Source organism: Rhinolophus sinicus, chromosome 12 (genome assembly GCF_057876585.1).
Source record: "Rhinolophus sinicus isolate RSI-liver-muscle chromosome 12, RSI-T2T, whole genome shotgun sequence".
In the NCBI taxonomy this organism is placed as follows: Eukaryota; Metazoa; Chordata; class Mammalia; order Chiroptera; family Rhinolophidae; genus Rhinolophus; species Rhinolophus sinicus.
Window position 1 is genome coordinate 46,884,011 of NC_142512.1, and position 14,515 is coordinate 46,898,525.

The 14,515-nt window shown below is 33.6% G+C and overlaps 1 protein-coding gene across 4 annotated transcripts in view; it reads left to right on the forward strand.

Annotated features, from left to right (window-relative positions):
* CEP112 (centrosomal protein 112) overlaps window positions 1-14,515 on the forward strand; it is a 336,631-nt gene that overhangs the window by 43,545 nt on the left and 278,571 nt on the right. The window lies entirely within an intron of this gene.

Genomic DNA, 14,515 nt, shown 5'->3' on the forward strand with positions numbered 1-14,515 from the left:
GATTTAAATTCTGTTCCTTAGCTGTGTGAAAATAGGCAGGTACTTATCCTCTCTGAGCCTATTTCCTCATCCAATGAGGGAGACATCTGCTTCACAGCACTAATATGAAACTTATGTAGCCTGTATGTACCTATATGCTTCACGTATAGTAGTCATTGAACAAAGCCTAATTTGCTATATTATTTTTTTTCTTAAAAATTTAATTCTGGGAAACTTAAAAGTCATTATTATTATTTTTATTTTTGCTTGTGATGCCAATGAAACACTTTGACCATCTGTGTGGTATGACAGAACGTTATTAGATGAGGAACCTGAAAAACTGTGTCCTTAACCTGCTGTTACCATTCTCTAGTCATATGACCCAGGGAAGTTAAGAATATCAGTTTAGTTTTTATTTAAAGAGAGGATAATTATTGACCTCACAGGGTTGTTACCCAAATCAAATAAGAATAATGAAATAGATGTAACTTGTAAATTGTAATACACTTTTTAAATGTACAAATGTGAACAATGTTATTGGATGAATGCTTCTAATACATTTATTTAAATAATTTTATCTTTCATGCTTCTAAGAATTTCTAAAATTTAATTTCACTGTGGTTATTTTCAACGTAATGGTTTTCTTACCATCATATTTATAAAATATTGCAAAAGACATTGATATTTTTCCTTAGCTATTCCAAACAATATCTTGAGTATGTAAATTTATTTTTGTTGATAATGGAGGAGGTGGGCTATTTTGTCTTTGAAATTTCCATCTGGTAGAATTATTGCTGCTGGTCTCAGTAGTATTCTGCCTCTCGTTTCGTAGCTCCAATTTAAGGCATGCAGTATTTTTTTTCCTTAGTGCAATAGTACAATCCTAGTATTAAAAAAATAAACAAACAAAAAACTGTTGAAATAAAAAGAAATTAGATTTTTAAAAACTCTTGAGGATAATACTGTTTTGAGGATAGTACTTGTTATATTCAGATGTACTGTCTTTTGAGCTTTTGTTATGAATATCTTTCTTTTTAAAAATTGTCATTAATTATTTTTACAAGTCATACCAAGTTTTATCCAGCTATTTTTTCTTTTACTTTTGCTTTGTACTATTTCTTACTGTTGAGGCTGCTTACCATAGAGTAATTGAAATAATTGAAAGGAAGTGGTGGCTTTTGGAAATTTTTTTGGTCTTTCATGAAATAATATCTTTATGACGACAACTTAGGTGAGGGGTGAACAAACCAGTGCTACCCACATATGTGTTGAAAGTTAAATGTTTACAGTTATCATGTATTGTATCAGAGATTCATTTTTAAATGTGTGTGGCTTTATTTTTCCACACTCTTATGTTTTTGTTTTTCTTTTTGGCATGCTGTAAAAATATTTTGGCATCATTCAGAAGTTTGCATGTAAACATCAACTTACTCCATATCTTAAAATATATTCAGTATATATTTTGGCTAAAATAACCCTTTATGCCATTACATAGTCATATCTGACTTATTTGAAACAAAATTTTCTTTTTTTTTAAATTAAATTTTATGAGGCTGACAATTGATAGCAAAGTTACATACATTTAAGGTGTATAATTCTGTAATACATCATCTATATATCATATTAAGGAAAAAAATTTTTTTTATCGTAAAATATTTGAAAGTATATGCTGAGTTGCCCCAATGTGAGAACTATCTTTGTTTCATCTTTCTTTTAAAGCAGTATTTGTAATTGTAAAATAATTTATTTAGATTTCTATTGAAGAAATTTTGGAAATTCTAGATGTATGTAAAGAAGGAAATAAAATCACCTATAAAATAAAAACCTAGAAATAAAAACAATGATAAATGTCATTGTATTATCTTTTAGTCTTTTCATTGTGTCCTATAAACATATTTTCCTTAGAAAAGTAAGATGATATTGTACATATTGTTTTGTATATCTTGAGTATTTTTCATACTTTTAAGTATTGTTCCTAAGCATCTATTTTTAATGGCTATATTATATTTCATATTATGGAGATATCCCCAGTTAATTTTTTTAATTAAAGTTTATTTGGGTGGCAATTGTTAGTAAAGTTACTTAGGTCTCAGGTGTGATTCTGTAATACGTCACCTATATGTCACATTGTGTGTTCACCACGCAGAGTCAGTTCTCCTTCTATCACCATAGATTTTGATCCCTTTTACCCTCGTCTCCCACCCTTCTGCCCCTTTACCCTCTGGTAACCACTAAACTATTAATCCCTATTGTTGGGTATTGAGATTGCTTATAATTTTCACTAGTGTAAATAATTCTGGGAAGAATATCCTTATATCTCTATCTTTATATGCCTCTCTAAGTATTTCTTTAGGGTAATGAATTTTATCTTACCTGATAAAATTGAAAGGATGAATTTTATAAGTTTTGTATCATAAACAATTTAACTTCTAGAATAAAAACTAATACTTGGAAGCCTATTGAAAATTGTATGTTACTAGGAGGTACAAGTCAAGAATTTATTATGTGCAAAAATAAGAATGAAAATAAAAAAGCAAAGGTCATCAAGAGACATTTAAAGGCAGAGGCAAGTTGCAGTTTAGGTTGCCTTCAAAAATACAGAAATACTGTTTATATTTTTAATACAGAACAAATATTTTTCTTAAAAATTTCTTAAGTTTTAGAACAAAATTTAAAAATATTTCATTTTTAAATATTAAATACTAATTATATTGCTTTATTATTTTTGTCTCTTTTCCAGAGATATTTTTCTAACTTGGATTTTTTCCCCTAAATTTAAATGCATAATTATGTTGTGATCGGCATCGTTATTCTTTAGAAGGATAATCTTATGTCTACTTGCCTATGTAACTTTTATTGAACATTTACTTTTGGACATGAGCATAAATGCTTTTCTGTTTTGAAATTTAGTAGACTCTTGTCTACATAAAATAACCCTGATGTGTATTGTACGTGTTGTCATTTAAAAACATTTTGTTGTTGCTGGGTGGTGTTTTAAAAATAATAAATAGCATTATTTCAAGTGAGTTAATGATATTTAAATTGAAATGTTGAATATTAAATTAAATATTTAACTTCCATTTTCTCAACCTGAAAATTTAATGTGTACTCTCTTTAAAAATTTTTAGGAATATTGCATTTTTTAAATAAAATGAGATCATAGATCATACACTATCTACTGTTTGATTTTTTAATTTAAATGTATATTCTGATGATTTTTCTATATCAGAAATATGGCTTCATTCTTTTAAATAGTTGCTTTGTATTTCATTTTATTGATATACACATTTTATTAATACAGTGTCTTATTGAAGGATACAGGTTGTGTAGAGTACTTTGCTATATATAACAAAGTGTTTCAACAACATCCCCGTGTATATCTTTGTGTATTATAGGTTGATTATTATATGATACATTCTTTGACGTGTAATTGTTCAGTCACAAGTTTGCACATTTAAATTTTTGATTGACATTGACAGGTTGCCCTTAAAATAAGGGCCTGTATGTCTAGGAATGCAAGCATGGGAGAGAACGGGAAGTGATAGGTAATGGGTATGAAAGTTCCTGTTTCGAGTGATAAAAATGTTCTACAATTAGATTGTGTGATAGTTGCATAATTCTCTGATTAACTAAAAACCATTGAATTGTATACTTTAAATGGGTGAATATTATGGTATGTGAATTATCTATATCTCATTAAAGCTATTAAAAAAGGTTATGTCTATTTGTACTTACACCAATATAGTACGAGAAAGCCTGTTTTCCCGTTTCAGTAACACTGAATTATAAACATGTTTGATTATCTGAGAGAAGAAAAATAGCATCTTGTTTTGATATATATATTTCCTTTATTATAAGTTAGAATGAACATCTTTTTGTCTGTTTATTTTTACTTTCACTTTGTGAGCTGTCTTACAGTTTTCATATTTCCATATTTCCATTGTCTTCATTGTGATTCCTAAGAGCAATTTATATGTGGGGGAATTCCCATCTTTGTAATATATCTTGTAAGTATTTTTCTTTATATGTCATTTGATTTATTTCTGTCTTTTTTTTAATGTACAGAAATATTCTTTTAAATAGTTGGATTTATTAATCTTTTTTCTGCGGCTTCTGGTTTTTGTATCATACTTAGAAAAGCGTTTCCTATCCCAAGATTATGAAAAAAATGAACTCAAATTTTTGTCTCTTTGAAAATCTTACTTTTATATTTAAATTTTAGATTCATTTCAGAGGTTTTTGCTGTGAGTAGTGATAGTAATCTAGGTTACTCAATTCTTAATGTTATAAAATAAAAATTAAGAATTTTGGAGGTTGCAATGCTTAAGTTAAAGAATACAGTAAGTATGGAGAGAACTGAGTGATAAGAAATTTTATACAGATTACAGAGTTCATCTGTCATTAAAGAGTGAAGGATTTAATTCTGTTGAAATTTTAGAGTCCTAAAATATTTAATTGACTTTTAGAAATCAAACTTTATCAAACACAACTACCATTTTAAATTCATAATTGTGTGGAAAATATGTAGATGTTAAATGGATAATATTGGCAGTATTATTTTATAAGAGTTAAAGAATTGTAGTAGTTTTATTTTGGTAGCAAAAACTACATCTATAAAATATTTTAAGATGTTCTTTAGACTTTCAGTTTATTTTGGGCTTTGTGGGAAAACATATGTTCCGTGACAGTGATCCTTTATTTTAACTTCAGCCTATGATTCCCAAACAGACTTGGACTTGTTTGTCTTTGTAATTGCTAGCACATTTCCTGTGATATCCGCATCACAGTGTTGTGTGACAGTGAGCACCATCAAGCAGTGGGTGTTTGTTGTTGTTGTTTTTCTTAATATCCTTAAAAAGATTTTTGGCATAGATTAAGACATTTGGAAAACTGTTGTCACTGAAAATGAAGGAAGAGACAACACAGTGAAGGGAGCTTAATTTTCAGAGCAACCGTCCGTTTTCAGAGAGCAGATGGTAGAAAATGCTCTTTCGTGAAATAAAATGGAAAATTTCCGGTGAACCTCACCTCCACCCCATTGAATGCTTCCACTATTGCCTAAAAAGGGATGTTGCTTCTTTCTTACAGTTAATACCAATTAGGCTTTTTTTTTTTTTTCCATAGTGAATCTGCTAGTTAAAGGTAGAATTTAAATAAATCCAAGATCATGAAATCCAGTCATCGATATATGGCAAGAATGAAAGAACTGATATTTTAAAACATTTCTTATGAAGATAGCATTCGGGTACACACAGTCCCAGAAAATAGCATAAATAATTATTTCAAGGAATACCATTGTAAACAACACCCAGACAAGCATTAGTTCGTTGCCAACATCCCAGAAGCTGCTACCTGGCCCTTCCCAGTCAAAGCCTCTTCAATCTTCCTAGAAAGAACTACTATCCTGATTTTTCTGAGGATCATTTCCCTCCTTTGTTTTTAAAATTGATTTACCACCAATGTTTGCATCCTTAAAAATGAAAATATTTTTATTTTAGTAGATTTTGAACTTCATATAAATAGAACTGAACTTTATATATTCTTTTGTGTCTTGCTTCTAATAGTTTGTTGGTGGCATTCATCCTTGATATGCCATATAGTTATAGTAGGTTCATCTGCATTACTTTCTATTAAATGAACCTGCCATAATTTTGTACCATTTTGTGGATGAATCTATTCTAATTTTCAGCTTTTACAAACAATAATCCTATGAAAAATGTTATACATGTATCCCGACACACATGTGCAAGAGTGCTCTAGGGTAGTAGTTCCCAAAGTGTGGCCCGTGAACCCCACGATCCCCAAGACTCTTTCATGAGGTCTATGAGGTCAAAATTATTTTTGTAATAATATTTAAATGTTATTATTTTTTACTGTATTGACATTTACATTGATGTTGCAGACACAATGCTGAGAAAACTATATCTTGGCCCAAATCAAGGCAGTGGCACTAAATTGTACTGGCAGTCATTATGTTCTTTACTGCCACACGCTCGCTGGGGAAAAACTACCAGTTTTACTTTAGAACGTCCTTGGTGAAGTAAGCAGTAGAATTACTAATTTTATTAAATCTTTCACCTCAAATATGCATCATTTTGATATCTGAGTGATGAGCTGGAACTCGGCACAAAGAACTTATGCTGACTATCGAAGTATGATGGCTGCCTAGAGTAAAAACACTTGTGTGATTCGTTCAGTTATGAACTGCAATTGCTGCTGTTTTTGTGGAGTCCCGTTTTTATTTGAAAGAATGACCGACTGATAAATTACAGTTATTCAGACTTGGATATTTGGCAGACATTTTGTGAACAATGAACAAAATGCAAAACAACCGATAATGTTTGTTGCTAAAGATAAAATTTGACCTCTTAATTAAAATTAGAATTTTGGAAAACTTGTATCAGTCACTGTGAGCTTGAGAGCTTTCTAATACTAAGACTTTTCTGATGAGATCAGTGGTGATATTAACCAATGTGAAGTTTTGATATTGTGCAATGAAATTTCCAGTGTTTGAAAAGCCACATAATTCATTGAACTGATATTTTCCAAATGAGTAATGCATGATGTCATAAAATCATGCCTGGGTAAAAGATCCGTTCCAAGTTCAAGACAGACCAACAGAACTTAATGGTGACAGAGTACGAAATGTTTCAGATTCCACAATGAAAGCAATTTAAAAACTCTAGCACTTGTGAGTGCTGTTTTACTTAAGAAGAATATCTATAATTATTCTTAAAAAGTACTAAAATACTCTTTCCCTTTACAACTACATATTTGTATAAGGAAACATTTAAGGAAGAACTAATTCCAATATTACAGATTCTTTGAGATAGTAAAGGAAAAGATAACGCTTTTCAACTCATTTTATGGGAGAGATCCTGACACCAAAACCAAAAGAACATTGCAAGAAAAAAAAGTTAAATCCCAGTAAAAATAGAAATTTTATAACAAAGTTTATTATCAATATATTGAGAGAAGACTTTATTTAATACGTGATGCTTGTGTAACCTTTCATTTATCTGGAAGAAAATAAAATTAGGTCTTCATCCTCTAAAAACAAAACAAACAAAAACAAATTCTGGGTGTACTGAAAACTTAACCTACAAATACTCAATCAAAAAGTTTCAAAACAACACAAAAATCTTGCAAAAAAAATAATCTAGGAATTGGATGATCTTTCTAACCCTCAAACCCAGAAACTAGAAATGGTAGAAATATTTAACTTAAGTGCAATAAAAGATTTTGTATGGTAAAATATATAACAAACAAGGTCAATAGAAAAATAATAGATTTAGGGGAAATATTTGGACAGACTGTGTGTTAATATGTGTAGCATACCAGGAGTTATTACTGATTGACAGACAAAACACAAATCAAATTGTGAAAGGGTATTTCACAGAAAAACTATTCATATGGCCCAAAAACTTGTGAAAAGGGTCTAAGATACAATAGTTTTCAAGGAAATGCAAATTAAAGTAGTAATGAGATATCTGCTTTTCTGGTGGAAATGTGAATCTACCTTTAATAGAGGGCAAAAATCTATTAAGATATATCCACCATTGACTCTCCTGCATGTCTTCTGATAATCTATCCATAGAAATCAAAGCTCTAGTGTGTAGGGTACATGTATGAGAATGTTTTGGGAGGTCTATTTGTAGTGGGAAAGCACTGAAAATAAAGTGAATGTTCGTTAAGAGGAATATTGAATACGTTTTTTCCTCATTACACTTATAATAAAAAAAAAATCACGTATTGCCAAGGGTATAGTGGTTTGAAGAAGAGAATTTATTTAGCTCTTATATAACAACGCAGGGTGTGTAGAGAATGCTCTGCTCAGTGATATCATTGGGGACCCAGGCTAGTGGGGAAGCCCAACCATCAGCATCTGGCTTCAGTTCCTGGGTCTGAGGTGTCAGTTGCTCTCCAGTACCTTACCTTTAAATGCCATCCTTCAGGAAGAAAGAGAGCATGGAGAGATAGCCGCTTCATTTTTAAAGATGTCCGATCAAAGTTGCCGAAATCATTTCTGTCCTATTATCCCTCTTGACCATAACTAGTCACATGATCACATACAGACTCATATGATACAGCCACGTGGCCTGCCCATATTTAGTGGTGGTCGTGGGGCCCCAAAGAAAGAGGAGGGAAATAAATATGTGGGGACACTAGCAGTGTGCCACAAAACTCCATACTGATGTAGGCATTCTTGCTCATATTTGTATATGATTCTGTGAGCATGGCAGAAGATATGAAAACATACTCATTTGTTATTATGGAATACCCCTGTAGGTCTTGATGTGGGAAGAAATGGGGAAGAGAGGGAAAGATTTAAATAAAAAAGGAAATGAATAGCAACAAGTGCAGAGAAACTAAACAAAATACATAAAAACTCAGTAATAATCTAATTATGTTTATAGTTCATATAAATTATGTTTGCATATGATATATAATAAAATTTAACAATGAGAAAAAATACCAGCATGCACTATGTATGTTTAAATATCACTTCTTCTCTTAATGTGATGAGTTCTGAGGAGACTAGAAATTATTGTTTAGGAAAATTTCGTACTTCTCTAAACCCCAGGGATAAGATAATAAGAGAGATGCCTTGGTTTTTTTTTGCTGCTATGTTTATAAATAAGCACAATGAATAGCAGTTGGCATTATGAAATATTACAAATTAACTTTTTGAGAATAGGATACACTGGAGACATTAATCAGGAAGAATCTTAATTACTAACATATGATTTTTCTCTGACTGGTAACTAACAGAATTCTCTGAAAAGATGTTTATAACAGTTAGGTATCTGAGTAAGTTGAGTGATGATTATTTTATGAATCACTTCTTCTGCAATTTGCCGTGATGGTTGTTGAGATGTAGAAAAAGTCGTTAAGAAAATACATCGTTCAGTTGTATTGCTGATAATGCTTTGGAAATTGCTAGACAGTACAGATGGTTGACATCAGTAATGTTTTTGACCTTTTATGCCGTACAGTTTAATTGCTACATGGTTACAGTAAATAAAGGCAAACAAAAAAGTTTCAGTAAAATTACAATGCCTACATTTAATACTTTATCAAAAACTTAAAATTTGTAGTTATTTGATGTAGTTAACCTACATCAAAATATTGCTTTTTTTGTAGAATTTGTTCCTTTGGACATGATAGAGGTAGTTAATCAATATTAAAGTTTTGAAATACCATTAGAAGGAGTTCCTTGATATTTTAAAATGTGTAGATGATACCTAAGTAACTTTAACAGATTTTTTTTCTTACAAACACATTAATGGTTTTTATGCTATTGTTTTCTGGTATTCTGCTAATTTCAGTATCAAATGTTAAACAATTTACACATGCAAAACTGGTAATAGTAAGAAGTAGCATTTTGAATAAGAAATCTGCTCTTCTGTAGCAGTGACTGTTGAATACCTGAATGAATAGATTGGTAAGTGTTCCTTTAAAAACAAACAAACAACCCTTAATTTAAAGTTTATGCATATTCAGTTGAGTAAATGCCATTGGTAAGCATCCTAAAATTTAACTAGTTATCCTGCAAGTAGGGTATTTTTAAACCCAAGGAAATTCTTTTATACTAACTGAGCACATTCATCAGATTTATTCATTTGGTCGGAATGTCCAACCTCAGAATTATTCTTTGAAGGGAATACTTCAGAGAAGATGGGGCCCAGTGGACTTTGTAAATAAAATTTCTGAAGGTCTTTCTAAGTAGAAATTTCAGAAATTCTCTTTAAAATAGCTTGCGGGAATGCCCCCTAGAAAGTGAAGCTATCCAATTTCAGTTCTTTGCTTTAGCAGTAGGTTATCCTTAGAATGGCTTGTCATACATGCCTTTTATTCCTGTGGAGTCGGCTCACTCTCTTGATGGCTGTCTACTTCTTTTTCTAGAAGTGGGTGGTTTAGCCCTGGGGTGGTTTAAGTAATTGTCTGAGTATATCTTCTGGTCATATTGCCTAGGGACTTGGTCAAATGAGGTAAGACTTTCCTCTTTCCATTGATCCCAACTGATTCTCACCATAAAATGTTTTTGATGGGGGCAAATGGCCTAGAGGGGTATTTCAGTTAGAAAACTAAACCTCTTTAACGTTAAAAGATTGATAGAGAAGAACAAGTTGAACAATGGTGATTTTAGAAATGGAATTAGAGAGTATTCGCTTTCCTTATGCACTGCTCTAAGAAGGCTTCTCTGCTCATAGCCTTAGTGGCTCCCTCTGCCTTAGCCGGACATGGAAGGTTCCATAATTTAGACTCAGTTATTCATTTGTCTGGATTCTAAAATTTAATTTTAACATACATGTACATGTGTACATATGTATAGTACTAAGGGAATACAAATGTGATTCCAAATTTAATTATTTTATTCAGTAAACATTATGAGAAAGTCCCTTAAAACTTATATTTCAGTTCCAGGAAAGAAGGAAAGAAAGTAGAGTGCAAACCAATTCTAGGGCGATATTGAATAAGTGTTATGAGGTCTATTGAAAAAGGAAAAACTGCATTTGTCTGGGAAGCTTGAGGGAGATGTCATGGAAGTGACATTTGAACCCAAGATTGAATCGTATGTGAGATTTGAATAGGCAGAGAAGACATGGAAGGGGTCGGAAACCAGAGTATGTGTTTAGCTGGAGCTCGTAGGCCACTTGGCTGGTGTCTAAGAAAAGAAATGTGAGAGAGTGTGGTAAATTCAGAAATGTAGGTGGCTGCCAAGCCAAGGCCCAGGAAGCGACTGAAGTTTGACCAGAGGGTGACATTTTCACAGCTGTGCTCTAGAAACGCAAATGGACAGTAGTGTCTCATGTGGATTAGTAGGGAGGACGACGAGAGGGGAGTCATTAGGGAAGAGGCTGTGGAACAGCTACGGGAAGGTGAGTGAGGACCTCTGCTAGGCTGGTTCTGGTGGGCCTGAGACGAGGCACTGCACACTGGGTGGAATTGGTGGCTCACTGGGTGTTGAGGGTAAGGAGTCACACATAAGGGACTTCCTGGTATATTGTAGGCACTGTTATTTTACTGATTGTTGAATTGAATGTACAAGAGGAACATCCAGCTGGAGCTGTGTAGCAGGCGGTTGGAACGTAGGAAGGACATGAGGTCTGCGTTGGAGAATTCAGATTTGTCTCCATGGGAGATTAGAGTTAAATCCAGATAAAACCACCAAAGGCAGATGTTTGCACATAGTGGAGGTGACGGGGAGAATGCCACCTTTAGAGAGTAGAAGAAGAACTGGACAATGCAAAGGAGAGAGAGAAACATTCCTGAGAGGGAGAGGAGGACCCGAGGAGCACATGGTCACGGAAGCCAGGGAGAGAGAGAGACAATGATCACAGTGCAAAATGCTGAAGACGAGAGGATGAGGTTTGCAAATCTGTGGAAAGCCAAACTCTTCCAAATCGTGGGGTCACATCTACAAACTCAGTCTCCTCGGAGGACTTTACTAAGGCTTGCTTTTAAGCTTTGGTGGGCAGGTTTAGGGTAGGCCTACCGTGTGGCCTTTACGGTAGTTTATCTGGATGCCAGGTATTCACAAGTTGTTAGAAGGTGCCTCCACTCTTGCTGCTGAGCCTTCAGTATCTCCCAGCGCTGTTTAATCTGTCGTGTCGGTTAGATTTTCTACCTTGTAGCAGCCATGCTTTGTTATTCACCCAGTGCACCAAATGCACACACATCCCAGCCCATGGTCAAGGATGGGAGGGGATCCTGCTGCGCAGTGCCCACCTCCCTAATGCCCTATACTTAAGATGCCAGCTTCTTCAACTGCCCTGAACTCTTACCTTCACCTTCTCAGTCCAGTAGGGCTGCAGGGATGTATCTGGACTCGGTTGTTCCCGTGCAGAGCTGGAACAATAGTGGGGCTCAGCTCATGGGGATGACAGTACTGATTGCCTGTTTCCTAATACATGAGAACAGTTACCTCCTATGTTTTATCCTCTTTCATGGTTGTGAACAGTGGGAGGTGAGTTCCAGACTGGTTACTCCATTATAACCTGAAGTGGATCTCCATGCTTTTTAAGTTTGAAATCAATAGTGCATGTTCTGAGCTCAGTTCAAGAAAACTTTATGTTGTGTGGAGTCAGTTAGTTGGAGGTCAAACAAATTAGAAGTGTTATAGTCTTAATTTCAGCCTTTTGTATTAAAACTAAGTTAAGCCAGGCTGTTTACTGTCTTTTGCATATAAATATATGTATGTGTATTAGATGCATAGATATGTATACATATATTTATATCTATATCCTTTATCCTGCATTGTCTTTATATGCTATACTACTAAGGTTCTTTCTACATTCTAATCGTGATGATGTATCGTGAGTACAGGGCAGAAATGGAGGGCTATTCTGTGGTGTCAGGTAAGCATTTACAGAGAAGAAATACTACTGTTTTTTTAAAAGGATGGCAGTAGAGAAACTTTCTTTTTAATTCTACACTTATAACTTGGTGTTCACTATCATCACCAAGTTATCAAACCTTATATTAACAATATTGGGACAAACCAACCTCCTCCTAATGAGATGGAATGAAAAAGGACACAACATGACTTTCGTGTCATTCTTGCCCAAATCTAATAAGTCTAATCATGAGGAAACATCAGACAAATCCCAACTGAGGGATATTTGATAACTGGCCGTACTCTTCAAAAATGTCAAGGTCAAGAAACACAAAGAAAGGCTGTTCCAGATTAAAGGGGATCTAGTTGATACGACAACTGAAGGCAGTGCGTGATCCTGAATTGGAGCCTGGACTGGGGGAAAAAATAGCTGTAAATGCCATTGTTGCGATAATTGATAAAACTTGACTATAGACAGTGCATTAGATAATATTACTGTGTTAATATTACATTTCCTGGTTTTGATAACTTCTCTGGTTATGAAAGACGGTGTCTTTGTTTTAAGGAAATATACACTAAAGTGTTTAGGGATAAAGGGGCATGCTGTCTCTAACTTCCTCAAAAATAGTTTGTAAAATAGTTTATACATATAGACATGTATTTACAGCTGTAAAATGATAAAGCACAGGACGTAGGTAAAATGTGAACAAATGGTGAATCTGGGTAAAGGACATATGGGAGCTTCTTGTGCTATTATTGCAACTTTTCTTTCAGTTTAATATTATACCAAAGTAAAATGTTATACCAGCACAATAGAATTTAGATAAATCTCTTTCGTTGCAAGAACAGAGATCCATCAAGCTAACTAAAATCAAAAGGAATGAAGAAATCCTTTTGAATTCAAGTACGCCTAGTGTCTTGGAGACTTGGAGCCTGAGTTTGCTTATTTCATATTTCAGGTGCCATGTGGTTTCTAGACTTTGCTCTGTTTGTGAATGTGCTTTGCTTTTGTCAGTAGACTGGATTCATATGCTTTCTCTTGGTTGCTGCCCTTCTAGAGCTTGGGTTTGTTCCCCAAGGTAGCTAAGTTGCTACCTTCATTCAGATTCTCTTTCTCAAGAATAATCTGAATGATTATTCTGTAGCTAATGGATTACTTAAGCATGTGTCTGGTGTTCATTCCCAACCTAGTCAACCAAGATTGAGGTGGAGAAGGTGGGAGGTGGTGGCTTGGGTTGTAGCAACAGTTATGTGGTTTAGGGCTGACCCTCAGAAGCTGAGGGTGTAACAAGCTCTTTAGAAGGTATTATGGACCGGTAAGGTAATAAATTATGTATCCCATATTTTCGCAGTTTTGTCATGTTAATTTTTAAGTTTGATTCCTATCAATAGATACCCAAAATGCTTCTGTTAAGGATCTTCACATGGCCTTAGGTCACCCAGCCCCTTTCAGCTAAAATGAGGAAGAAGTATCACCCGATTTAGAGGCAAGGGAATAGAAATATTCAGAATTTTTTCCTTTTGCCTAATAAATGGATGGCTGCCTCTCTGTCCACCACTCATAATATTTAAAAATCATGAATTTGTGTTGTGTTAACTTTTGTTTGTAAAGTTTTTACATTTCATTTTGATATGTTGATTTGATCATGCATGTTTATCTGAAGTTCAAATTCATTGTTTATTTGAAACTGTAATTGAAAAAATATAAAGTATATTTTAAAAATTTTCAAGAAAATGTCTTGACAGTATATTTTTAATATTTTAAAAGAAAATTTTCCTGAAGGTTGTAGGCTAATATTTTTGTATACCTACTTTGTGCCAAACATTGTACTGAAAATAGTTACTTAAATGATACCATTGACTGTAAGTTTCACAGTTCATTGAGGTAAGGATAATTATCTTTAATTGGCAGAAGAAGAAATAGAATCTCAAGATGTTAACTTGCCCAAAATCACAACAGTTAATACATAGGGATTAGAATTAGAGTTAGAAATGAGGCTTGTAGACCCCAACGTAAGGCATAGCTGGAGTCAGGTAGGCAAGGACTTTTACATTTGAGATAACCAATTTTATGTTGTTCTTAAAACCTGGCACTATTATTCTTTTAATTCTAAGATGCACTTATTGCTATCAACAAATTTTGGCTACATTTTTGCTGGCTTTGCTCAGAACACTGGTACATTAGATATTGGTGTG